The sequence below is a fragment of the Panthera tigris genome, chromosome D2 (genome assembly GCF_018350195.1).
Source record: "Panthera tigris isolate Pti1 chromosome D2, P.tigris_Pti1_mat1.1, whole genome shotgun sequence".
Lineage (NCBI taxonomy): Eukaryota > Metazoa > Chordata > Mammalia > Carnivora > Felidae > Panthera > Panthera tigris.
In genome coordinates, this window is record NC_056670.1 from 11677640 (window position 1) to 11702723 (window position 25084).

Below are 25084 nucleotides of genomic sequence, written 5' to 3' on the forward strand. Positions count from 1 at the left end.
AGTATATTCTCCATCAAAACAATGAAATAAACCAAAAGAGAAAAAAAAAAAAATGGCAGAGGAAACGGAATTCAAGAGGTTGACTGATAGAGAAGCAAGACTCAAGCAAGATCAATGAGGCACCAAGCACAGAACACAGCCAGTCGGGTCAGGCTGAACCACATGAGAAAGAATATGAAATTGATAAAATACCTGGCTGCATCTAAATGTATGGAGAAGAAAACGGAGACATAAACACAGAGCCTGGGGTTGAATTAATGACCAGTACCGGATTAGTACACAAACTAAGCAAATAAGCAATCAAGACAATTCATTACTCTAGAGGACGCAGAAGATTTTTCAGGAAAGTTAAAATAATTATAGTTTACTCCATGGCTCAGTTTGGAATACCATTTCAAAGGTCATATTAAAGTAAACTCTAAATATTGATCTCACCAAAATTATTATATAGGCAAATATTTTTGGAAGTTGGAGTAGGAGGACCAACTAGGTGGATGTTTGGGGTGGGGGTGAGGCGGGAAGGGTGGAAGAGGAATATAAATTGATGTTGTCTAAAACTAAAAAAATCCAGAAATAACCAGCCAGCAGTGTCGTTTAAAGTGTTTCTTTCTGAGAAAGGGGGCTCAGAGGAGAGAGAAGGAGCAAGGGGTGTCTGCCTTCAGTAGCAAGCCTTTTAAAATATTTGTTTTTAATTTAAAAATTGAATAAAACAACAATAAATAAATGATAAAAGCAAAAGGTAATGATAGGACAAGATATCCTTGGCAGAGGAAATGGCGTGGCATTGCATCAGCAGCACAGAACGTTGTGCTTGCGTAAGGCTTAGAGGAGAAGAGGCAAAGAGACACAAAGAGGAGAGGACAAAAGGAGACGAGTCTGGGAGCCCTTTCCTTATCTATGTTGTGCAAAGCTCCAGGAGAATGTTGCTCTGATCCCAACAATGAGAAAAAGCAGGATAGTCTACAAAATCCTAACTTGTCTTGAACCCAACAGAGAGCCGCAGTTTCAAGGCAACCAAAGGAGCTGAATTCCAAAGAGTGGCAAGCCCCTCCAAGAATACTGGGACATAGTAACTCTTTCACCACTGGAGGAACATGGGTCAAAAAAGAGGCTGTGATAGAAGTGGGTAAGAAATCAGCTAAGCGGAGCCCAGCTGGCTCAGTCAATAGAGCATCCAACTTTTGATCTCAGGGTCATGACTTTAAGCCCCATGCTGGGAGTGGAGCTTACTTAAAAAGTAGAAAAAGGAGAAGCGGGGGGGGGGGGGGGAGAGGGAGAGGAAGGGGAAGGAGGAGGTGGAATAGGAAGAGGAGGAGAAATAGAAATCAGCTAAAAAGTGAACAAATTCCTTAAGGCCACATGTGCCTAGTCCATCAGTTTAGAACTGGGAGCCCCAGACACACAGAAAATTTGCACTCATCCCAAGACTTTTCCATGAACCTACACATGGTCTCACCAGAAAGACTGAAGGTGGCAGGGCAGGGGACCCGAGAGAGCTCTTCTCATTGACACAGGTGTGTGGCAGGTGAATGCTGCCTTTAGCGGCCAGTCACAAAACATCATCTGCTTCCCCAGACGTTCTTCTCACAAGAAGCAAAAACCTTAAGCCTAAAACTGAAGTTGGACCAATAGGACCATGAGAACCTCTCTATCCCTTCCTAATAAATTCAGTACCGAGTAATCAACAGTAACAGTTTACCAATGGAGAAGAGGAACGAATGTGGAGAGAGAATCCACATTTGCTTAGATGTGCAAAGATAGCTGAAGGCTGAAAGTGGAATGAGAACACTGAGGAAAACCCTCTGGCAGCCCAACCCTGAAGGAATATGGAGCCTTGGTACACTGAGGGTAACAAACAGCAAGGAAACTCAAATCTTGCTCAACTAGATTGACTCATTCCCACCCCACCCCCCCACACACACCCTAACAAATGAACTAGAGTTTGTATTTCCAGATGTAAATACTGCTTACCCAAGTCTCTACTGTTCTATAAATGATGCCCATCATTCAATAACAAATTACAAGACACATAGAAAAGCAAAGAAAACACAACCCATGGTCAAGAGACAAAGTAATAAATAGAATCAGATTCAGAGATGATCCAGATGTTATAACAGGAACAGGGACTTGAAAATAACTGTGATGTAAATGTTAAAGGATCTAATAAAAAAAAGACAGACCAGTGCATGAACTTAATGTAAGAAGAGAGACAGAAACTATTTTCAATGTTTGTTTGTTTGTTGAGAGAGAGAGACAGAGTGTGAGCGGGGGAGGAGCAGAGAGAGAGGGAGACACAGAATCCGAAGCAGGCTCCAGGCTCCGAGCTGTCAGCACAGAGCCTGACGCGGGGCTTGAACTCACAAGCTGTGAGATCATGACCTGAGCAGAAGTCGGACGCTTAACCGACTGAGCCACCCAGGCGCCCCTATTTTTAAAACGTCAAATAGAAATGCCAGAAATGGAAAGCATAATAACAGATACGAAGAATTTTTTTGATGGGCTATTGGATACAGCAGAGGGAGAAAAATCATCAAACCTGAATTTATATTTTTAAAAATGATCCAGAATAAAACAGGTGTAAATACTGGTATGTATGTAACATATGTATGTGGGTATATAATGTACTGCATGGTGACCATAGTTAATAATGTGCTGCATATCTGAAGGCTGCTAAGACAGATCGTAAAAATTCTCATCATAAGAAAAAAATGTAACTATGTGCAGTAATGGAGCTAACTAAATTTATTGCAGTGATCATTTCATTATATATACAAACACCAAAATCATTACATTGTACCTTTGAAGTTAATATAATGTTAAATGTCAGTTATGTATCAATGAAAAAAGAAAAACCAACAAAAATATAAGATAAACATTGTACTTAAAAAATAGTTAATGGAAAAAATGGGCAATTTGATTAGACATTATCCCAAAGAAGATACCTAAAAAGCCAATGATCCTATGAAAACATACTCAACATCGTTAGTCATTAGGGAAAAGCAAATCAAAACCCCAATAAGATACCAATGCACATCCACTGGGATGGCTAGAACGAAAAAGACATTAACAAGTATTGGCAGAATGTAGAGAAACTAGAACCCTCATCATTGATGGTGAGAATGTAAAATGGTACAGCCGGTTTGGTAAACAGTTGGAAGTTTCTCAAAAAGTCGAATGTAGGCTCAGCAATTCTACTCCTATTCTAGGTATATATCCAAGAGAGCCAAGAGAGTTGAAAACAAGTGTTCAGACAAATATTTATAGCAGCATTATTCAGAATATTCAAAAGATGGAAACAACCCAAATGTCCATCAATGAACAGAAGGATAAACACAATATGGTAAATCCACGCAATGGAGTTATTATTCACCTATAAAATAGAAATGAAGTCCCAATGCATGCTACAACATGGATGAACCTTGATGACATTATGTTAAGTAAAAGAAGCCACTCACAGGGACCACGTATTGTATCCATGCATTTATATGAAATGTCCAGGATGGGTAAATCCATAGACACAGAAAGTAGATGAGTGTTTGCCAAAAGCTGGGAAAAGGAAAGAAGGTAGTAACTGCTGGAGGGTTCATGGTTTCTTGTCGGGTTGATGAAAATGTTCTGAAATTAGATAAGGGTGATGGTTGTACAACCTTGTGAATGTACTAAAAAGCACTGAACTGTATACTTTAAACAGATGAATGTTATGGTGTGTGAATGATATTTCAATTAATAAACTGACAGGAGGAAGAGGTTGATAAAGGCAGTATAGGCAACACTTTCTCCATAAACTTGAAGGATGTTACAATACTGATACTGAAGGATGAGAGCTGCAGATATACAGCTAAGTGAGTATGCAGAAAGTCCAGAAGGTTAGAGGCTTGCCAAGACACTACAGAGGCCAGATTGGTTGTGGGGCCTGAGGGGAAGGTAGGCACCAAGGGTAATTGACAGATGCCTTTGGAATTTGGACACAATACCTGGGGAACACTGGTTAGGAACCAGGACCGATTTGAGGACTTGATGAGGTCCATTTCAAATATGTTGAACTCAATGCACGGGCAGGACCTCTGGGTGAAATGGTCAGCAGGCAGTTAGATACTGAGAATTCCAGAAAGTGGTCAGAGGTACAGATGGGTTCTGGGGAAGAAATACACAAAGATAGCAGCTGAAGTTGCAAGAGTGGATAATCTCACTTACAGAGACAATGAGGAAAGGAGGAAAGAAGGCAAGGGCAGAAGTTTGAGAAATGTCCCGCTTCTGCGGAAAAAGCATCAGAAAAGCCACAGGATGGGAGAGCTCCGTGGACAAAAAGGGGTGCCGACCGTATAATGTGTTGCCACAGAAATCATACCTACTAACAGGCTATTGGAAAATTATGAGATCTGCAGCAATTCAGAAGGAATAGTTCTTTGCAAGGAGTACGAGTAGGATCCAGAGTCCTCTCTGTGATCAAAGACTGAGAAAGCTTAGTGCTGGGACAACACAATACTATTCACTGCTCTTGACTTCCCAGAAGAACAAAGCCAGAGTCTCACAATATATGACACTCCACTGCGGAATAGAGCACCGTGCATGAATATTCCAGCCCGAGAGCTAGCGTTAGACCAAAAGGCTCTCTCAAATTCCATAAATTGACGTGGCATGTCCGTGTTAAAACAAGCAGGGCACCACCCCGTCCGACCTTCTCAATTTTTAGACGAAGAAATTTTAAATTCTCCACATGGGGCTAAATTAATTTTTCCAAGGAAATTCTCCCGGTGGAAGAGCCAATTCCGTACCTAAGGATCCCTGCCTCCTTTACTGCCACTGTCTCTCCACCAAAAATATCACTCACCTTTGCAAAACAACCTCCAATGCTCTTTAAGAGGTGAGAGAGAGGAAGCAATCGAAACACAATGTCCCGAAAAATCTGCTCCTTAGCCTCTCCTGTTGGAAATCTGCTCGGCCTTTTTTTTGTAGTGGTCTCCCAGCTGTGAGAGCGGACACTTGTTCACTTGTTATTGATTTGGTAAATCTAGTAGAAGATTCCCTCCCTTTCTTTCTCAGTGATTCTTGTTGCAGTGTGTCAACTGGGATGCCAGTGAGTGACAGCGTTTGTCCAACAATGACAACAGTTGCCCTTAACATCAGCCATATAGAAGAAGCTTACTAAATATTATTTGATGACGATGATGATGATGACAATGCAGCCATCCACAGCCTTTATCCTCTTGTCACTTTTTCCTTGCTGCTCATAATCACAAAGAAGAATCACACACACACACACACACACACACACACACACACACACACACACGCACATGTGTATTTTTAGCTTCCTATCTCAAAGCATTTGGCAAGCTGAAAATTCATGCACCAGACACCTGCAAGGACCATCTTGCAGCTCACAAAAATGCAGCCTGCTCCAAGACAGCATCTGTTCTGCAGCGCAGGGCAATGGCACAGAAGAGCCCGGGGCAGGACCTGAAGACAAATGACACGGCAAGTGAAGCAGCAGGTGGGATTCCAAGCAGCCGGAATAGAAGGAGCAGATGGTAAAAACAGAGCAGCCAAAAAGGGCTTCTTTACCCAAAGTGCTGTGGATTCCTTCATGACCCCAAATGCCTGAAACCTGAAACAGATGATGGCTGGATCTAGAAAACAAGAAGGGGGGGTGGGGGGAGAAGATATTTTAAAGAAACACATTATAGCCCTTCGATACCTGAAGCCATCTGTGTCTAGAGGGCTGGGCGGCTGGGACGCAGGCAACATGCATGAAAACACAGTTTCCATATTTATAATTAGACTTGCAATTCCAAGGTTGTGACCAAAGCTGGCTACAGGTGGCCACCAAATGCTTGCTGGTTTTGCAGTTGTTCAGAGAACGTGCCTTTACTGGATTTCGCTGGTCCACTGTGGTGGTAAGAGTATGAAGGTTCTGATTTGCCCAAGCAAATCAGAATTTAGGTCAGAAGGGCATTTTAGATCTTTTGCCTGATTCTCATGGGCCTGGGACCTAGAGACAAGTACGAACGAAAGAGGGTCTTTTTAAAACCAGACACAAACACAAACGCTGCCTCTACTCTTCTCTCTTCCCCTCCTTCTCCTCCTTCCTCCTCTTTTTCTTTCTTTCCTTCCTTCCTCAAATATGTTTTTATTATAGTTTCTCTTTGACTTCTACACAATTGGATAAACACATTTCTTCTGAAACACCAGAGTGAATGCTAAAAATATCAGATAATTTGTGTTCCCATTTAGATTTTTTTTTGTAGTGTTGCATTGAAAGCATTGGAACAATAAAGGAAATAACTTGTTCATAATCACATCATTCTATCGGCCATGTATTTTTTTTTCCTTGTTTCCTCCCGGTCTTTGTTCACAGACTTGGAACATACATTGCATAGAAAGGACCATGTTGTACTTACGATCTTTCTTTTCTGTATTTTTCCCTGAATTCCGAGCCTTCAATTCTTTTTCTTGCTTTGTCTGCCCTTCTGTGCCACGCACACCACAGCAGAAACTAGCAGAAGCAGGGGACCCAGTGTGCTTGGTTCACTGTTTCAGGGTCTGGCATATTGCAAGCATTCAATAAATATTTTTCTTGAATAAACCTAAATTTTACAATTATGCTTTTTAACAGCTGCCTGGATACCACTGAGTAGATCATATGGTTATTTCCTGCCGTTGAGTGTTTGCTTCCAACTTTTCTCTAACATATGTAGAGAAACTGTATGTATAACAAAATAGGTATCCACTTTCCACCCCTCTAGCCTTCACTTTCCTCCCCTTTAGCTATTTCTTTAATATGATGTCTCAAGAGGGCTGTCCGTGGTTTAAATGGTCTTAACATTCTTATACCTCTTGACATGTATTTCCAAATTACTCTTCCGGGGAAGACAGTCCCCTGCCTGTCCTGAGCACGCGTCACTGGAGAAGCTTCTGGCTGATTCCTAGGGGCGGGGCTAGGAGCACCTGTGGGATCTCATGGCCTTGGGTCCTCGGCTTCAGAGTAACCGGATGCTTTTCTTGTCCTCTGTGCATGTTCCCAAGTGCTTCCTGAAAGCCATCACCTCTATCTTTCTTGGTTTAAATCACTAAGAGGAGGCTAGGCGCTGATGCTGATGCTGATGCTGACAGCAAGTTGGACTGCAGGGACGCTTTTTGGAGCTCTTGCCTACCACGTGGGCTGAACACAGCCTTCACACATCTGCTCCTCTGTTGCGGGACCTCATCCTCTGCTCTGGCATCGCTTGCTTTGCACAAGATGTGTCTGTGTAAAAATGCTGTTTCCCCACCCACTCCTTCTCCGCAACTGCCTGTCCCCAAACCAGCACCCATCACGCGACATCTGCTGGGCACAAGTGGGGCATCAGTGGCTCCTAGAGGAAATTCATAGGGAACTCAGTCCAGCCACATCCGTGGGTTGTCAGTTACCCTGCCACGTGCCCATGGAGAAGACAGTGGAAGACGCTGGATGCCAGTGTCGGAAACCCTCGTTCTATTTCCAGAAGCTGCAAGATCATGGGTGAATCACTCACCACCTACGATCCTCAGTCCCCCTCTCTGTGAAAGACAAAGAAGAACGGCTCTCCTATCTCTCCCGCTCATGGTGAGAATCAGTGAAACAATGTACGCTAACACTCTGCAAACTGAGAAGTGTTAGTGGACGTACAGCGTTGTTGTCACCCCTGCGGTACCAACTCTGAAGTACACAAGAGACCGATAGGGGGACAGGCACCCTTGTTTACCTTCTTGACTGCCACGTCCTCCTCAGTCCTTCCTCCCCGAACCCCAGTTGTGTGCAGGTGGAGGGTGGCTCTGTGCTCGGCACAAGGGGATCACGACTGAACCACAGGAATCATGGAAATCCTATCCCCTCTTTGCTACTTTGAAGTAAGCATGTGATCTGGTTCAGAAGCATGACACCTGCAGGAACACGGTGCAGTGAGGGGTGGTGGGAAAGACAGCCCTCCCTGACATGAGGAGGAAGCCATGTGAGGAGGAGCCCTCCTCCTTTCTGCTTGATGTCGCCACTCGACCCAACGGTGCTGGGCATTACCGCTGCCCTCTGGCACCCGGCAAGGGAAAGCCAAGAGCAACTCGGGTGCTGATCCAGGGTCCTGACTTGGTTGAACCAGTGCATCAACACCATCTGGAAACGCCCATGTCCAGATTCCTTGTTTTGTGCGATTTGCTACCAACAACAGTTACTCTGTCTCTCTCTTTGTTAATGTTTATTTACTTTTGAGAGAGAGAGCCCGCAAGCACAAGTGGCGGGGGGGGGGGGGGAGGCGGGCAGAGAGAGAGAGACACAGAATCCGAAGCAGGCTCCCGGCTCTGAACTGTCAGCAGAGAGCCCAACGCGGGGCTCAAACCCACCAACCATGAGATCATGACCTGAGCTGAAGTGGGACGCTTAACCAACTGAGCCACCCAGGCGCCCCAAAGCACCGGTTATTATTCTCTTCAAGGCGCAAAGGCGAGATGCATGGGGTGACACAGGGGGTTCAGCACACTTCGGCTGCCATGTCCTATTCCTCGTCCTCTGCCTCCACCACTTTGCTTTGTTGTGGTTCACTCTTCAAATTACAATAATTAGTACACGTCGGAGGCAAAAGCAAAATCATATAAATCTGGGAGTGGAAACAGAATGAAAATATGACAAATATGTGATGAGGAGAACCGTGGGCACGGGGACAACGGGCCAGCAGGTGTACCGACCGGCGGACACGGGGAGGCTAGGACAGAGAACTGGGCCCGGCGGGGGTAGATGAGGGGATCCTGGGGCTCAGAGAGACCCTGTGAGGAGGAGAAAGGCTTCCCCCTGGGATACTGTCACCTACCCCTCGGCTGTCCCCAAGTGCAGCTCTTATGCCCACGAGTAGGCTGGACATTCTTTGTTATCACACAAGTTATCAGCGAGCTTTCTGTTTTGTTCAGTTTTGCTCCTTAAGTGCATGGCCCTGTACCAAGTGTCTTCCTTGGCTCCTGATGCATAATCATCACTGGTCCTTACATAACCCCTCTTGCTTTCAGATTTATTTTTCTTATATAACAAACTGCCAAGCCAACCTCACCAAAGACTTAAAAATTTCCCAATGACACGCACGCACCCATATGCTCATCTACTATCCCACTTCCCTGCTTGCTTCCTGCAGCAAGTTAACACCTTGGGTTTTGTGTTGATCATTCTTAGCCTTTTTCCTTTTTTGTGTTTTACCCCATCTATATGTCTGTCCACCAATACATTGTTTGATTTCGCTTGCTACTTAGCAAGCGTAGTTAACATTCATCCAAGTTGTCTCACGTGGCTGGAGCTAATCTATTTCTCGCTGTGCTGTGATAGTCCATTGTGTGCATATATACCACAATTTATTCTCTTGTCGAAGGACATCGGTTGTTTGCATTGTTTTACTGTATAGAACAAGACTCCCATGAACAGTCTCACACGTGCGTCTTAATGCACAAGCGCTCAAAGGTCTGGTGGATATTTACCTACAGTGGAATTGCAAATGCGAAAACATTGAAATGGACACGATAATGCCAAATTATGTCACAAAGCGGTCGCTCCTTTATTTTCCCACTGGCATTATATGCAAGATCCCAATGACCGTGTTATCACTAATACTTAGCATTGTCAGACTTCTTAACTTTTATAATCACATGGGTATCAAATAGGGTTCTACTTGTGCACAGGCTTTACAATCCCCTGGGGGCTTACCATCTTTTTATGTGTCTATTGGCCACATGTGGTTCTTCTTAGATAAAATACATTATTCTGGTTTTTGCCCAGTGTTCTATATTGGTTTGCTTTCTTTTTCCTACTGAGATGTAAGAATTCTCTCTTATTCTTTTTTTTTTTTTTTAATTTTTTTTTCAACATTTTAATTTATTTTTGGGACAGAGAGAGACAGAGCATGAACGGGGGAGGGGCAGAGAGAGAGGGAGACACAGAATCGGAAACAGGCTCCAGGCTCCGAGCCATCAGCCCAGAGCCTGACGCGGGGCTCGAACTCACGGACCGCGAGATCGTGACCTGGCCGAAGTCGGACGCTTAACCGACTGCGCCACCCAGGCGCCCCCAAATTCTCTCTTATTCTTGAGTAACCTTATTGGTTAGTTTTGTGGTGCAAATATCCTCTCTGGTTCCTCTCTTGCAAGGATACACAATTATTCTGAGAAACAATATATTCTAAATACACATTAAGAAAGACTTCAGTATTTGGTATTGTCAGCTTTTTGGAGTTTGGCCATTTTAGTAAGTGTGCAATAGTATCTTGTTTTAATTTGCAATTCCCTAATGACGAATAATGTTGAGCAGCTTTTCATATGCTTATTTGCCATCTGTGAATCTTCTTCGGTGAGGTGTCCAGATATTTTGCCCATTGTTTTTGTAACTTGGGTTCTTTGTTTTCTTATTGTTGAGTTTTAAGATTTCTTTGTATATTTTGGATACAAGTCATTTTTGCAAGTATTTTCTCCCAGGCTGGGTCTTCTCTTTTCATTCCCTTGACAGTATCTCTTATAGGAAAGTTTTTTTTTTTTTTTTTTTAATTTGAATAAAGCCCAATTTACCAACGTTTTTCTTCTGCGGATCACGTTTTTGGCATATCTAAAGACTTTTTTTTAATCTTTATTTATTTTTGAGAGAGACAGAGACAGAGCGTGAGTGAGGGAGGGGCAGAGAGAGAGGGAGACACAGAATCCGAAGCAGGCTCCAGGCTCTGAGCTGTCAGCACAGACCCCGATCCAGGGCTCGAACTCACGGACCGTGAGATCATGACCTGAGATGAAGTCGGACGCTTAACTGACAGAGCCACCTAGGCACCCCACGTTTTTGGCATATCTAAAAGCTCATCGCCAAACCCAAGGTCACTCGATTTCTTTCCTATGTTGTCTTCTTGAACTTTTTTCATTTTGCATTATGTATCAAGTCCAAGATGTATTCTGAGTTAATTTATATGGAAGCTGGACAGTCTATGGGTAGGCTTTGTGTGTGTGTGTGTGTGTGTGTGTGTGTGTGTGCGTGTACGTGTGTATTTTTGCATATGGTCATGTGCTATTTGTTGAAATATCTTTTCTCCATTGTAATGTCCTTGCTCCTATGTCAATAAGTTGACAACATTTGTGTGGTCTATTACTGGGCTCTCTATTCTGTTCCACTGATCCAACAGTCTGTTCCTTCAGCAGTATCATGCTGTCCAAATGACTGTGGCTTTATAGTAAGTCTTGATGTCCAACAGGCAGCCTTCTAGCTTTGTCTTCTTTTTCAGGATTGTGTCGGTTGTTCTGGGTCTTTTAGCTTTTCACATAAACCATAGAATCAGTTTGTCTAGATCCATGAAAGGACTCGCTGGGATTTTGATTAAAATTACATGGAATCAAGGAAGAAGAAATGACATCTTAACAATAGTGTCTTCCTATCTATGAACATAAAAGATCTCTCCGGTTAATTTTTTGAATGTTGTATTTTATGGTTGTCTATTCTTTTAGGAATAGAGCATGAGGCAGAAAGAAATAGCTGCTAAGGAGGTGACTCAGGTGAGGACGTAAGACAAACGTCTTCTTTTTAAATAAAACTGAGAAAAATATCATCCAAATAAGGAAGGGGCAGACCTTAAATCACATATACAACAAATAAGCAAAGACCAGGAGCTCTTTTGATACTTAGACAAAGCATATAGTGTATAAATAGGATTATATAAGCCCTAAAACAAAAGCTCTTTGTTGAAAGAATTTGGTGCCTATGAACAGTTATCTGTTTGGAGTACCTGAAGAACTCCGCATGTAAATCATAGTCTTAAGTTTTAAAAAATTGGTAAGTTGGGCTCATTTTTAAAAGAGATAAATTGGAAACTTCATTTACTTATCATTAGTTAGGCAGCGATCCATGACAGCATTGGGATAAAATCTAATTTGTCTCAGCAAACTGGGGCGTGGCTGTCACTGACAAAATGAGGAAGTAATTTGAAGCAGTTCTTGTTCTATTTGGGTCAAAACAGAGTCTGATCTCAATTTTCTAGGTCACTTAAGCAAAAGTCGTCTCCGGGACTGGAGAACTCAGTACTTGCTCCATTTCTCTGTCTTCTCTGGTGGAGGATGAGTCCACGCTGGTGTTTCTCTGAAGAAAACACCAGCACAACCTGGATCCTCTTCAGCATGAAGAGTGAATATATGTTAATTATCCTTTCCTTCATTTATTTAGTCAACGAGATTGTATTGAGCACTATGTGCCAGGCTCTGTGCTAGGCTCAGAAGAGAGGAGTGCCCTGAAGAAAAACAGAGCAAAGGAGGGAGACAGCTTGCAGGTCCTGTTTTACACAGGGTCCGTGGACGCTGGGGCCAAGAGCACCATCCAGGGCCTTCCTTGTAGGACGTGGTGAGGACCCCGGAGGTCTTGCGGTAAGAGAGTGAAATGCCTTGATTGCGATTGGTGAAGGCTCACTCCTCCCTTTACTCTGTAATAAAAGCATTTTCTAACAACTAAAGGTAAAGTAGGAGCTCGAAGCTCAGGTCTGCCACACGATCTTTTACGGGAGCAGGTCAGAGACAAAACCACAAAATGTTCTGATACGTTCCAGAACTTAGGATGCTGGTGAGTAATTTCCCAATAAATGTATTTCTTTATCACATTTTATTACATCTTTATTAAGACTAAGTATTAGTCTTAGCACAACTATTTTATTCTGCCATAAGAGGACCTTTAGACTCTCATACTGATAGGGAAAGGGATGCTTACAGAGTCAGTAGCATTTTCTAGAAGCTCTGTATGTGTGAGCTTCTCCTTTCCTCAGTGAGTTGGGAGATTTGATTGTTTGCCCACAGGAGCTTGAACTCTGGACAGAAAAGCTGTAAGTTCAGAGCTTCGGTGCAGAATGTGAATGAGTTGTGTCCATATCACATCATTACAGGGCTTCCTAGGCACTCAGAAACCATCCAAACAGTAAGGAAAGTGCTTGGCTTGCTCAGCTATATGTTCTAAACAAAGCAATGGCTTTCACAGGAAAGCAGTTTTCTTTATACTTAGCCCAGTACAGTGTATGGAACTAGACAAACCTAAATGGCCATCCTGGTTCTGCCTTATTAACTAGATGACCTTGACCAAATTACCCAGTCTTGCTGAGTCTTAGTTTTCTCTTCTGTAAAATGGGAAGTTTTGATGACAAACAAAGTACCTGCCTGTAAAGTGCTTAGCATAGTGTATAGTCATAATTAATAGCCCACACCTGCCGGGTGCTGTTATTATTACTATTGATTACTATGATCATTATGAACTTCCTTCCATTGCTCCCATCCATCTGTTGTAAGTAATTACTCTCCATGCTGGCTTGTTTTCCACACCTTCAAGGACCCATAGGCCAACACATCATTGCTATGTCTTTTAGCCTTTCCATAACCCAACCTTTACTGTCACTTCCCAGCTCACATCTTTCTTGGCTGACCCCAGTAACCCCCACAACCTCTAGATTGTGTGTCTGTGGCTGGACAACAGTCAATTTGTTTGGCAATCTGTTCTTTTTTGGGAGTAAGCTGGCTGGAGGATGGAGACTGGGCTTGCGATAACTCGTCTAGGGTCCACAGAAAGATCTTTGAGACTGAGTAGGGGATAGAGTAGAATTTTCTTGCCTGAAGAGACCTGAGATGGCCAAACATCAAGGCTTGGGAGCCTCCTTGAGAGGTCTCTGAGCCCCAGCTTTAGTAAGAACCATATGCCGCAGGGCAATGTAGCATTTCAATTATGCAAAAGCAGACTGAAAACCAGAAGGTCCTTGGGGCAGGCTGAATAGTGGCTCCCCAGGAAATACCCATCTCAAATCCCTAGAAACTCTGAGTGTTACCTCAACTGGAAAAAGGATCTTTGAGGGTGTGGTTAAGGATCTTGGGATGAGGCAACAAGCCTGGATTATCTTGGTGGGCACTAATCACCATCATAAATATCATCATAAGAGATACAGAAAATAACACAGAGAAGAGAAGTCACAGAGAAGGTGATGTGAAGACAGAGGGAGAGATGAACCGATGCAATCACAAGTCAAAGAACGTCAAGGAACACCACAGTCACCAGAAGCTGGACAAAGCAAGGAAGGATTCTCCCCTAGAGGCTTCAGAGGGAATGTGGCCCTGCCAACAACCTTGCTTTACATCTTCTGGCCACACGGACAGTAAGAGACTACATTTCTTTTGTCTGAAGCCACCGAGTTTGGGTTAATTTGTTAGAGCAGTCACAAGAAACTAATACGGTCTCCCTTCAGATTTTCTGGAAAGCATTTATCTCCAACCCTAAGAACTCTTGAATGATCTTAGGAGGTGGTCACCCTCCCCACCCACCTCCTTCCCTCCCCTCCTCCAAAATGCATGATTGAGATTGAATTGCTCAAAATCCTGATAAGCAGGAGTTGGAGCTAAATCTAAATCTCATTTTTAAAAACAAAGCTATCCTATCACAGTCCCTGCTTCCACAGCTGCTAGAAATTCCAGAGGGAAACGAATTAAAAGCAATAGGAGTCACTTTCCTGAGCCCTCAAGGTATCGTAGCCCATTCCCAGAGGACTCCATCTCAGGAAGTCAAGACCAGCTCCCCCTGCCTACAAAGGGTAAGGATTTTCTCTGGAGCCACCATAGGCAAACCTGGAGGCAAACCTTCCTATCACCATCCTGCCCACACCCCTCCCCAGTGATCTTTGAAGCATTAATTCATTCCACATGGAATTTACAATCAGATTAGTTGTAGTTTCCTCCTCTTTGGTTATTTACTGGCCAATGACCACCAAACATCCTAACTTTCTGTAGTCTGTCTTTGATCTCCCTAGTGGTGCCCCCCCCCGCCCCCCAGAATCTAGTACTACCAACATCTACTTTGCTGCTGATTCTCTTCCCAGATATTTTTTTTCCTTAAAATGTCAAGTTAGCCTAGACCTAAAGCCAACCTTTGCAGCAGCCTCATTAAACTCAGCTCAAAATCCATTTCTCATTTTCATTCTTTTGAACCAAGCCGCTGCCCCGCCTCCCACTTCTATCTAACTGGATTGTTGTGATGGAAAATCATCACTAACGTCTAAGCCCTTCTCCCTTTCCTGGGGCTCTCTGGTAGATCTGACTATGAGATCATAAAACTTACTGATTTTTATACTCACCGACGAAGCTTTAACTCTTTCTTTACCAAATGATATAAAAAATAATGGCAACGTGAAATGGTAGGCTTTCCTCCTGTTAAGGGCAAAGCTCTTATCTTAAAATTAAAAGGGGGATGGGGCACCTGGGTGGTTCAGTCAGTTAAGCTTCTGACTCTTGGTTTCAGTTCAGGTCATGATCTCATGGTTTCGTGAGTTCCAGCCCCACAGCTGGTTCTGTGCTGGCAGTGCAGAGCCTGCTTGAGGTTCTCTCTCTCCTGCTCTCTCTGCCCCTCCCCACTCATGCTGTCTCTGTCTCTTAAAATAAATAAACCTAAAAAATTAAAAATAAAGTAATGGGGGGCACCTGTCTCAGTCAGTTGAGCATCCAACTTTGGCTCTGGTCATAATCTCACAGTTTGCAGGTTTGAGCCCTGTATCGGGCTCACTGCTGTCATCTCGGAACCTGCTTGGGATCTTCTGTCCCCCCCCTCTCTCTGCCGCTCCCCAGCTTATGCCGTCTCTCTCAGAAATAAATAAACATTAAAAAAATTAATATGGGAAGAATTACCACAGACGTGAGACACTGGGGGGCATGATACAAATCAGTGTGCTGACCTTCTCCTCTTTCTCAGGACCAGGAAAATGGCACGCAGAGAACTTCACAGAGGAAGCAGAGAGCAAAAGCAGCCCCTTTCCTTGATTTACAACCCACACCATTTACATGGTGGACTTTGCTGAGGATTCTGGGAGTTAGGGCAGGTGTTTACACTGTCAGCCAGTTTAGCAGATCATGTAGAGTAGAGCCTTAGACATCCCTGCCCTTCAGAGCTCTTCAGCTGTTCCCACCATGAGTGGCCCCTTCTCCCAGGTGCCAGCATCCTGCCTTGGTTTTTGGCCCTTCTTTCTCCCTGGATGTCCCCTATCTCCCTGCCACCAGCTCTCTGAAACCCTCGCTCAGAGGTATTCAAATGTCTTGCAGCTCCCTTGACCCAGCCAAGCCACCTCTGACAGCTATCATTTCACAGGCCAAAAGGTTTATCACGCTGCTGTGCTAAAAACCATTTCCTCCCTAAAAGGAATTCTGCCGCCAGGTTTTGCAGTTTCTTATCACTCTGTCTTGAGGAGAGATATTTTTACGTTTTTATATTTGTGGAATGCAGGGTGTCTTTCTCCCGGCCTCCACTGCCTCCCCCTCTTCTACCAGAAACAGAGCCCTCGAAGTTTGTGATTGACAAAAGCCAGGAAAGCAAAGCATGCAACTGATCCAAGCTGTGAGACGGGGGATGATGCTAGAAGATGAAATTCTTCCTGTGGTCACCGTGACCTCTCCTCACGAATGTGCCATGATGGGCCCTGTTTGCCAGCAAGGTGGGGCAGCCGGACAACTGGCCGGGTGGGTGCTCACTCCTGCTCACCCACAACGGCAGATGGCAGAGAAAATCCCAATGAGCATGTGAATCCCAGGAATGAAGAAAGGAAGGAGCGGGGGAGAGAGGGAGAGAGGAAGGGAGGAAGGGAGGAAGGGAGGAAGGAAGGGAAGATGGAAGGAAAGAAGGAAGGAAGGAGAGAGGGAGGAAGGGAGGAAGGGAGGAAGGGAGGAAACAGAGAAGGAAGAAGGAATCGTGTCCAGAATCCCAGGGAGGCATTGGGCACAGAAGAGGACAAGTGCGGAGTAGAATAACACCTCTTACAAGGCGCCACCAACGAGAGGATCCTGATGATTCAGGAAAAAATTTTCCTTTTCTGAAACCTTGGCATCTTGGAGTGTAGGAAGAGAGTTCCGACCACAAAGTCCCTGAGAAAGGCAGGTGGGGTAGACACTGCTGAGCAATGTGCCCCTTCCTGTTGGGAATTTGGGCAAACTAAGGATCAGTGGGTGACGGTGGTTTGGGAATCTACCTGCAAATCCTGACCTGTACTTAGTGGGGTCCTCCATGAAACTATCCCTTGGATCACCGTGTCCCAATACCATGGCGATGCCTGTGTGCCTCTTAATTACCCCAACGTTAGGAGCAAGCTGGGCTGAACACCAGCAGAGAGCGTACGGGAATTCTCTCTACTATCCTCACGATTCCTCCGTAAATCTGAAATCATTTCAAAATTTCAAAATTTAATTTAAAAATCACAAGTTGTATTTTACTCCTCAGAAGCCCCGTGGAATTCACATCACACCCTGGGTAAATCGTTATCATGGCCTACTCGGTCCTGTTGTGATCTGGCAGACCTCTCATTTTGACCTTATCTCCTCGTTCTCTCTCTCTCTCTCTCTCTCTAATTCCCCTTACTTATACTGGCCTTCTTACAGTTTCTCAAACCTCAGAGGCTCTGTTCGCCAGGTCCTCTCCACCTGGCATAGTCACGTTGGCACATGGCTTATCCCAGAGCTGGACCATATGGTGGTGCTATTTTTAATTTGTCGAGGATCCTCCATACTGTTTTCCAGAGTGGCTGCACCAACTCACATTCCCACCACCAGCGCACGAGGTTCCCTTCCGTCCACACCCTTGCCAACGCTTGTTGCCTCTTGCCTTTTTATGACAGCCGTGCTAACAGGTGAGAGGTGATACCTCATTGTGGTCTTGATCTGTGTTTCCCTGGCGATCATGGATGTTGAGCATCTTTTCCTGGACCCTTTGTAGGTTTTCTTCTGAAAAATGCCTCTTCAGTTCCTCTGCTCATTTTTTAATTGGATCGTTTGGGTGTTTCTTTCTTTCTTTCTCTTTCTTTCTTTCTTTCTTTCTTTCTTTCTTTCTCTCTCTCTCTCTCTCTCTCTCTCTCTCTCTTCTTTCTTCCTTCCTTCCTTTCTTTTTCTTTCTTTCTTTCTTTCTTTCTTTCTTTCTTTCTTTCTTTCCTTCCTTCCTTCCTTCCTTCCTTCCTTTCTTTTTCTCTTTCTTTCTTTCTTTCTTTCCTTCCTTCCTTCCTTCCTTCCTTTCTTTCTTTCTTTCTTTCCTATTGAGTTGTATGAGTCCTTGTACATTTTGGATGTGAACCCCTTACCAGATTTGTGGCTTGCAAATATTTTCTCCCATTCACATGCCTTTCCACCATGTCTGTGGTGCTGCTTACAGTACAACAGGAAATGAACAGACTATGCTTAGTCACCCCATGGGCTTCCCTTCCCCTGTATGACATTGAAACTCTGACGTGCTGCAGGTTCATGTCTGCTTTCTCGCTACACTTTCTTCCCTGGCAGTCTAGTAGATTCCAATTTCCTTAAATACCGTTTATATCTCGAGGACTCTCAGATTGTTATCTTCAACCCAGACAACGCCTCTCAGCGCCAAATGTATACATTCAACAGCTTTCTTCACCTGTGCGTTTGGAGAGGAGATGCAAACCCGTCCCTCCCCACGTCTTCCCCGCCTTGAGAGTGGCCTCTGCTATCTCTCTCGATTCAGACGGTTGCTGATGCCAAGAATCTAGGTAACACCCTGGGCTCCTCCATCCTCTCATCCTGCCCACCGAACAGCCCACCATCTGGATGCCCTGCCAATTCTACACCCAAAATATAACAAGACTCTGCCCACTCCCGCCACCCCATGGCCCACCACCTGGTCCACCACACCCCCGCCATCTCTCGGTGATGCAAGAAGTTCCCGTTGCCACTCTGGCCCCTCAAAGTCTAAGTTTTCCACATGTATCCAGAATGGTCTTTTAAAGGGACCAATCAACTTGTGGCCAGCCACTCCTGCTTGGAAAGCTTCACTAGCCTCTGTGGGTGCCCAGAGTAAAATCAAAGCCCCTAACCTATTATAGAATCCAGGCTGGCAGCTCCCTTGTCTCCATTCATCTTTTGCCACTCTGCCCTTTGCTCCCCACACTGCCAGGCTCGCTGATATTGTGACAGTTTCTGGAACATGCCAAGCTGTTCCCCTACTTCTCTGACCTGTGCTTGGCTGGCTCCAGCTCTTCCTTTGATCTTGGGAGTCCTGAATGTTCCTTCCTCAGAGGCACCTCCCTGACCACTCTCTGAAACTCTCGAGCCTCACCTTGTGGGGTTCCTTCGCAGTACTGATCACAACGTTGTTTGTGTGTCCGTTTTTTATTTGTTGTCTGTCTTTCCCCATAGAATGAAAGTTCTGTGACAACGGGGCCACATCAGCTTGTCGGCAGCTGTGTTCTCAATTCCTGGCATGAGAGATGCCCCTACCTCCCTCCCAAAAGAGTCACTCAATGTACCAGTGAATCAATTCTTGGCCCCTCAGACCCTTCGTGCTGGCTAGCAGCAGGCTTCCGTGTCTTGAGCTTGGGGAAGAGGAGGTTAGGTTCTCTCAGGAAAATCTGGCACTGATTTGTGAAGTAACCTCAAGTAAATCACTTTGCCTCATCCACTGCTCACTTCCTTCCCATGAGATGCTTCTCACCTAGCTCTGCTCAGATGGACGGGCCATGTTCCGATGACGCAGGTCAGGCGGGGAACAGAGCCTCATCCTCATGGATGCAAGGCATTTGTTTGCAGGCACTTCCTGTGCTATGTGTATTGATTCTAGAATCACATTTAAGAACGTTCCCAGGAGGGCCCTCTGTTGTGTTGCCATCTGTGAGCCTAACTGCCTGAGCTGAAGCTATGGGGAAGGAAAACAACGCCATTTCTGGAGCCCAGAGCTGTTGTTCTTGCATACTGCTGTCACTGAATTCTCTTGTCAAAGAGCTCAGTATGGAGATAACTTCCTGGTAAGTTTGGAATGACATGATCAGAACGCTGCTCAGCTCATCGGACATGTCGCAGGAAACAACAAAGCAAGTAGACATGTCTTCTACGAAGGACTCTGGAGTGAGAACGAGTTAGCGCTTCCAGAAAGGACAGTGGATCGCACACACAGCTGTATCAAGGGCACATCATCAGTCAGATAGGGGAGGCAGGAAACACCTAGCTGAGCATGACAAGGCATGCTGTACCCCCTTAAATGGAATGGATGGAATTTCCTGCACAAGATGCATTCATAGGCCCAGAAATCTTGACTATGGGTGGGATGAGCCCGAAGGACACGTTATTAGATAATGCCATTTGAGAAAATGTTAATATAAACAGAGATGTTTTTCTTGTCCTTTTTCCCCCCTCACTCTTTCAGACATATTTTTTGGTGGAAAACTCCTGCAGCCATCCATTCCTGGATTCAGACCAATCATATGACCATATGAAATTAAGATCCTCAAGCATATAGAAGGAGATCGACCCTGCTAAGTGTCACCGGCTAAACAGGAGCAGGAACTTTAGGACACAGGTTCTCTCTTTCACGTTTGGCCTGCCAGGTACGTATTGCAGGAGGTTCTGTAGCTAAGCTCCCTGGTTTCTGAAAACACCAAAACTTCAGAACCAAGGAAAACATCTTCAATCTACAAGTAGGACTCGGAGTCCTTGATTTCAAGTTCCTATGAACTGAAAACAATGTGAGTCCCTCGAATTTATGGAGACATGACTTCCAGTTTTGAATGTTTTAGTACCTTCCTTCCCACACCAAGGCGTGTCCCCAGAAGCAGTAACCTCTGTCTCCTAAGTTTCGTGAGGTGCCGAGCCACTTCCAAACAGTGAGAGAGGAACGGAGATAATTTGTCGGGGTTTTGGGCTGAGAACAGGCATTCTATTCCCTGGAAGGTTTCTTAAGGAAAGAAAACTATGTTGAAATCCTGCTCAAAATTAGCTCTAATACATCATCTAGAAATAATAAGTTCATTTAGGTAAACTGTGCTGTCCAGAGACAGTCAAGTATAGTTAGACCTTTTTGTGAATTGCTTTACCTAGACACTCAGTCACACACTTACTCAATGTGTATTTCTTACCCTTCCAAGGCAGAGGGGTCCATCAGTAAATGGAGTCATAAAGCTCAGGGAACAGGAGGCATAGCTTGAGTTTTCTGGAAGGCCTGGACATCGTGGGGACTTTGGATGGCACACTGGATGGCGTGGAAGCAACAGGTAATGGAGAGAAAGAAGGAGGGAGAAGGAAAAGAAAAAAGGAGGATTGAAAAACATCCAATCAACTGGCCATTTCCCTAGCATCCCAGCAGCTACTATCTGCCAATGAATGGCATTTCTGAGTTTATTCCCATTTGCTCTCTCTAGCAATGTGCTCTGATGGAGGGAAACTGCCTGGTTTATGAATAAGCCAAAAACTTAGGAATTCTGGTTGGTTTTCAGATCTACAAGTAGGACCACTGGATCATTTATTTCAAGTGTTTGGGAACTGAACACAATCCATGAGCCACTCTACGATGGCAGTTCCAAGAAGAAGGAGCCCTTTCCACAAACACATGTGTCCACATCCCTCTGAATCTTCTTTAAGGGAAGGGCCTGTGTTCCTTTCCATGACCTCCAGCACCCACATGGTCTGGCCCCGGCTACCTAGCTGGCCTCTCACCCTACCGTTCTCCTCCTCATTCACTGATCCTCACCCACAATGGCCTGTCTACTCCCTGGACACAGACAGCCACGTTGTCACTCACTGCAAGTTATTGTTCTTGATATCTCCTGGCCTTAGCACTCTTCCCCAGATCCCGGGTCCTGACGATGCCAGCCTTTTCTCACTCAGGTCTTGGTCCAAATGTCACCTCCCAAATTTCCACTTCTGGAAGTGGTTCTTCCCCCAAGAACAGCGAGCAAGGCTGGGGCAACCAGAACTACATCTATTGGGAGGCATCAGAGAGCCACCGAAGCAGCGAGGAATCACAGTTCTAAGGAAGAAAGGAGGCCCAGGGGCGAGTCTGGCATCTGGGACCACTTGCCCCTAGAGGCGTTGGTAAATTCTGCAGGTGGAAGCTGAGAGCCTGCAACCCTGAGCAGCGTTCTCCACACATCATTGCGTGTATAGGTGGAATCTGAAAAGCAAACAAAAAGCAGAATCAGACCTACAAAGACAGAGAACAAATCGATGGTTGGCAGAGGGGAGGGGGCTAGGGAGGGATGGGCAAACATGGGTGAAGAGGGGTGGGAAGACACAGGCTTCCAGTTGAATGAATAAGTCATGGGAATAAAAGTTATAGCATAGGGAACACAGTCAATGATATCATAATAGCATAACCTATAGAGTTGTCGAATCACTATGTTGTACACCTGAAACTAACGTAACGTTTTGCGAGCTATACTTCAATACGAAACAGAAAGAGACAGAGAGAGACAGAGACACTATGGGTTTCAGAGACTGCTGGGGAGGGGAGCCCAGGAAAATACCCTAGGCTATCAGTTGCCCTTGAAATAAGTGTGAACCAACAGACCAGCCCCCTCAGGGTCTGAAGCTCAATTTCAAATAATCTAAATCCTTGATTGAATTAAGGCAACTTGGAATTATGAGTGTTTGTAGCCCAGATGCCTGCCAGAAGCAAAAGTGCATCCTCTCTGGAAGAATATCACAACATTAAAAGCCTCAAATTCTCTCTGCAGATGTTCATATACAATATCTGGCACTCATTAGAAGAGAATTTGGTGCATAGAAAGATAAAACATGACGAAAAATGGAGACAAAAATAGACCACAGAAACAGACTCACAACAGGTCCAGATAATAAAACAGACACAAACTTCAAAACAACCATGACAAATATGTTTGAGAAAGAAAAGACAAGATGAAAGATTTCAGTGGGTAACGAGAAATTACTACTAAAAACTAGAAAAGATGAGCCAAATGGAAATTCTAGTGTGGAAAAATAACACAATTGAAATCAAGACCACTTTGGATGGGTTTAGTGTCAGATTAGATACAGCAGAAAAGAAAATAGGTACACTGGAAGCTAAGCAAGAAAAAAAATAGAGGGACAAAAGAGAGACAAAAAGACAGAAAGAGACAGAAGAGACAAGACAAATAGGACATTGTGAAAAGTTCTGACATAGTTGAACTGGTGTCCTAGGTGGAAAACACAAAGAGAATGGGGCAAAGGTGAATTTACTCAGCTGATGAGATTTCATGGCTGTGTGTGTGTGTGTGTGTGTGTGTGTGTGTGTCCCCTCATAGCAATGTAGCAGCTGAAAGGAGCAAGGTTATATTGACCTCAAGACTCCATGTGTAGGAACATGGTAACACCACTTGCCTGCCAGACTTCTGCCCTCCGTGATACATGCAGATGTCCCTACCCAGAGCCCACCCAGCTCTGCTGATGCGTGTGATCCTGGTTCCCACTCACTGTGTCTCCCTCTGTCCTTCTCTCATTCTCTGATGCTTGCTCCGGTAGTCATTAGTGCTGTTCACCCAAATTTCTGGTTCTCCTTTTAATATTTATTTATTTTTGAGAGCTAGAACATGAGTCGGGGAGGGGCATAGAGAGAAGGAGACACAGAATCTGAAGCGGCCTCCAGGCTCCGAGCTGACAGCACAGAGCCTGACGTGGGGGCTCGAACCCACCAACTGCGAGATCATAACCTGAGCCAAAGTTGGACGCGTAACCAACTGCACCACCCAGATGCCCCTCCTGTTCTCCTTCTAAGCATGGTAGGATTGGAAGTTAGGTGTGAGCCAGCTGTCACCTTAGTAGTGACATGTGACAGTCACATGTGTCACATGTCTATTTGGTGTGGGAGCTTAAAGACCCAGCGCTCAATAGAAACTTAACACACGTTCTCGTCTCCTTGCCTAGAAGTCAAGACGGAGTCTCCATGGGCCCAGTTCCTGGATGATCACAAGAGACAGAGCTTCTGGCTGATCTACGAGCAACAAGCCACACGCACAAGAAATGAACCTGTCGCTTGAACACTGGGGCTCTTTGTCACCAACCACCGTGTGACTCGGCCCATGCAGACCTAGTTCAGTCTGCTCTCACCATCTACTTCCTATTTCAATCCAGGCACCAGGAGACCTTTGCTTCCTTTCTGTCTCTTGGGTGATGGAATCTTACTTCCCCCTTAGCTTTTCTGTACCTTTTCTCATCCCCTATTTATCTTTGCTGAAGGTGGTGACCTTCTTTATCCCCGAGAGGCACCAGGAGACCTTTGCTTCCTTTCTGTCTCTTGGGTGATGGAATCTTACTTCCCCCTTAGCTTTTCTGTACCTTTTCTCATCCCCTATTTATCTTTGCTGAAGGTGGTGACCTTCTTTATCCCCGAGAATGTACCTTGTCTCCACTCCTTTGTTCCAGACAGCTGCAGCTCAGTACGGCAAGGGAAGCTTCTTGGCAAATGACTACAGATCACGTCCTAGGGGAAAGCTGCCTGGCCCCAGTCTTCTCTGAACCGCCGCCATTCTGCCAGCATAGGGCCGATCCCCACTGCAGGCAGATGGAGAAGCTTCCCCAGGTCTTGTCTGACCGGGGAATTCAGCCGGTGACTCCGACTGGCAAAGACTACAGTTACTTATGGATTCTGGGCCAGCCCCTAGCAGGCTGCCGGAGTGCTGCAAATGGAAACAGACAACAGGCTTTGGATGATAGCTTGAGAGCTGGATGAAACTAGAGAAAGCAATGCTTATGACGATGGCCTGGAGGCCACAGCGAGCATCACATTTTCTGTGAAAGAAGGACAGGGAGGCTGGAGAATATTTCATGTATTTCTTAGTGCATAAAATTAGCTGTGTGTGTGTGTGTGTGTGTATGTAGCCATGAAAGGGCATTCCTCCCACATTAACAAGGGCTAAGGACATCCTTTCTGATTAGCAAGATAAAATTATTTTGCAGTTGTTGAGTATTTTGTTTCTAAAAGCTCCAGCAGATCTCTGAATTCAAATGGCACAGTTGTTAGTGTGCCTGTGTATGCACACGCGCGTGCACACACACACACACTCACTCACTCATACCCATTTTCTACAAGCAAGGGGATAATGAAAGGGGGAGTCATAGATATGTGAAGAAGTCCCATCTCTTTGGGGGGAACAGGTGGACTTCCTAACACCCCCTACAAAGGACAGTGGTAGCCGCTGGGCTCAGCTTGCTGTTTTCTGCCAGCAACGTATCCAGATTCTAGCGCGCCGAGTCTCTGAATGACCCACGGCAAGAACCCTGCTGTTTCTGCAGAAAGCTAAAAAAAAAAAAAAAGAAAAAGAAAAAAAAAGAAACAAATCCCCTCTGTTGCTTCCCC

The 25084-nt window shown here is 44.9% G+C and overlaps 1 long non-coding RNA gene across 1 annotated transcript; it reads right to left on the minus strand.

Moving 5' to 3' along the window:
• Positions 1–5544: 5544 nt before the first annotated feature.
• Positions 5545–21685, minus strand: LOC122231913. The gene is made up of 3 exons (XR_006209207.1): positions 21533–21685; positions 20871–20983; positions 5545–5630 (listed from the first exon to the last, which is right to left on the minus strand). It is a non-coding gene; the product is annotated as an uncharacterized LOC122231913 (long non-coding RNA).
• Between the last annotated feature and the right edge of the window lie 3399 nt (positions 21686–25084).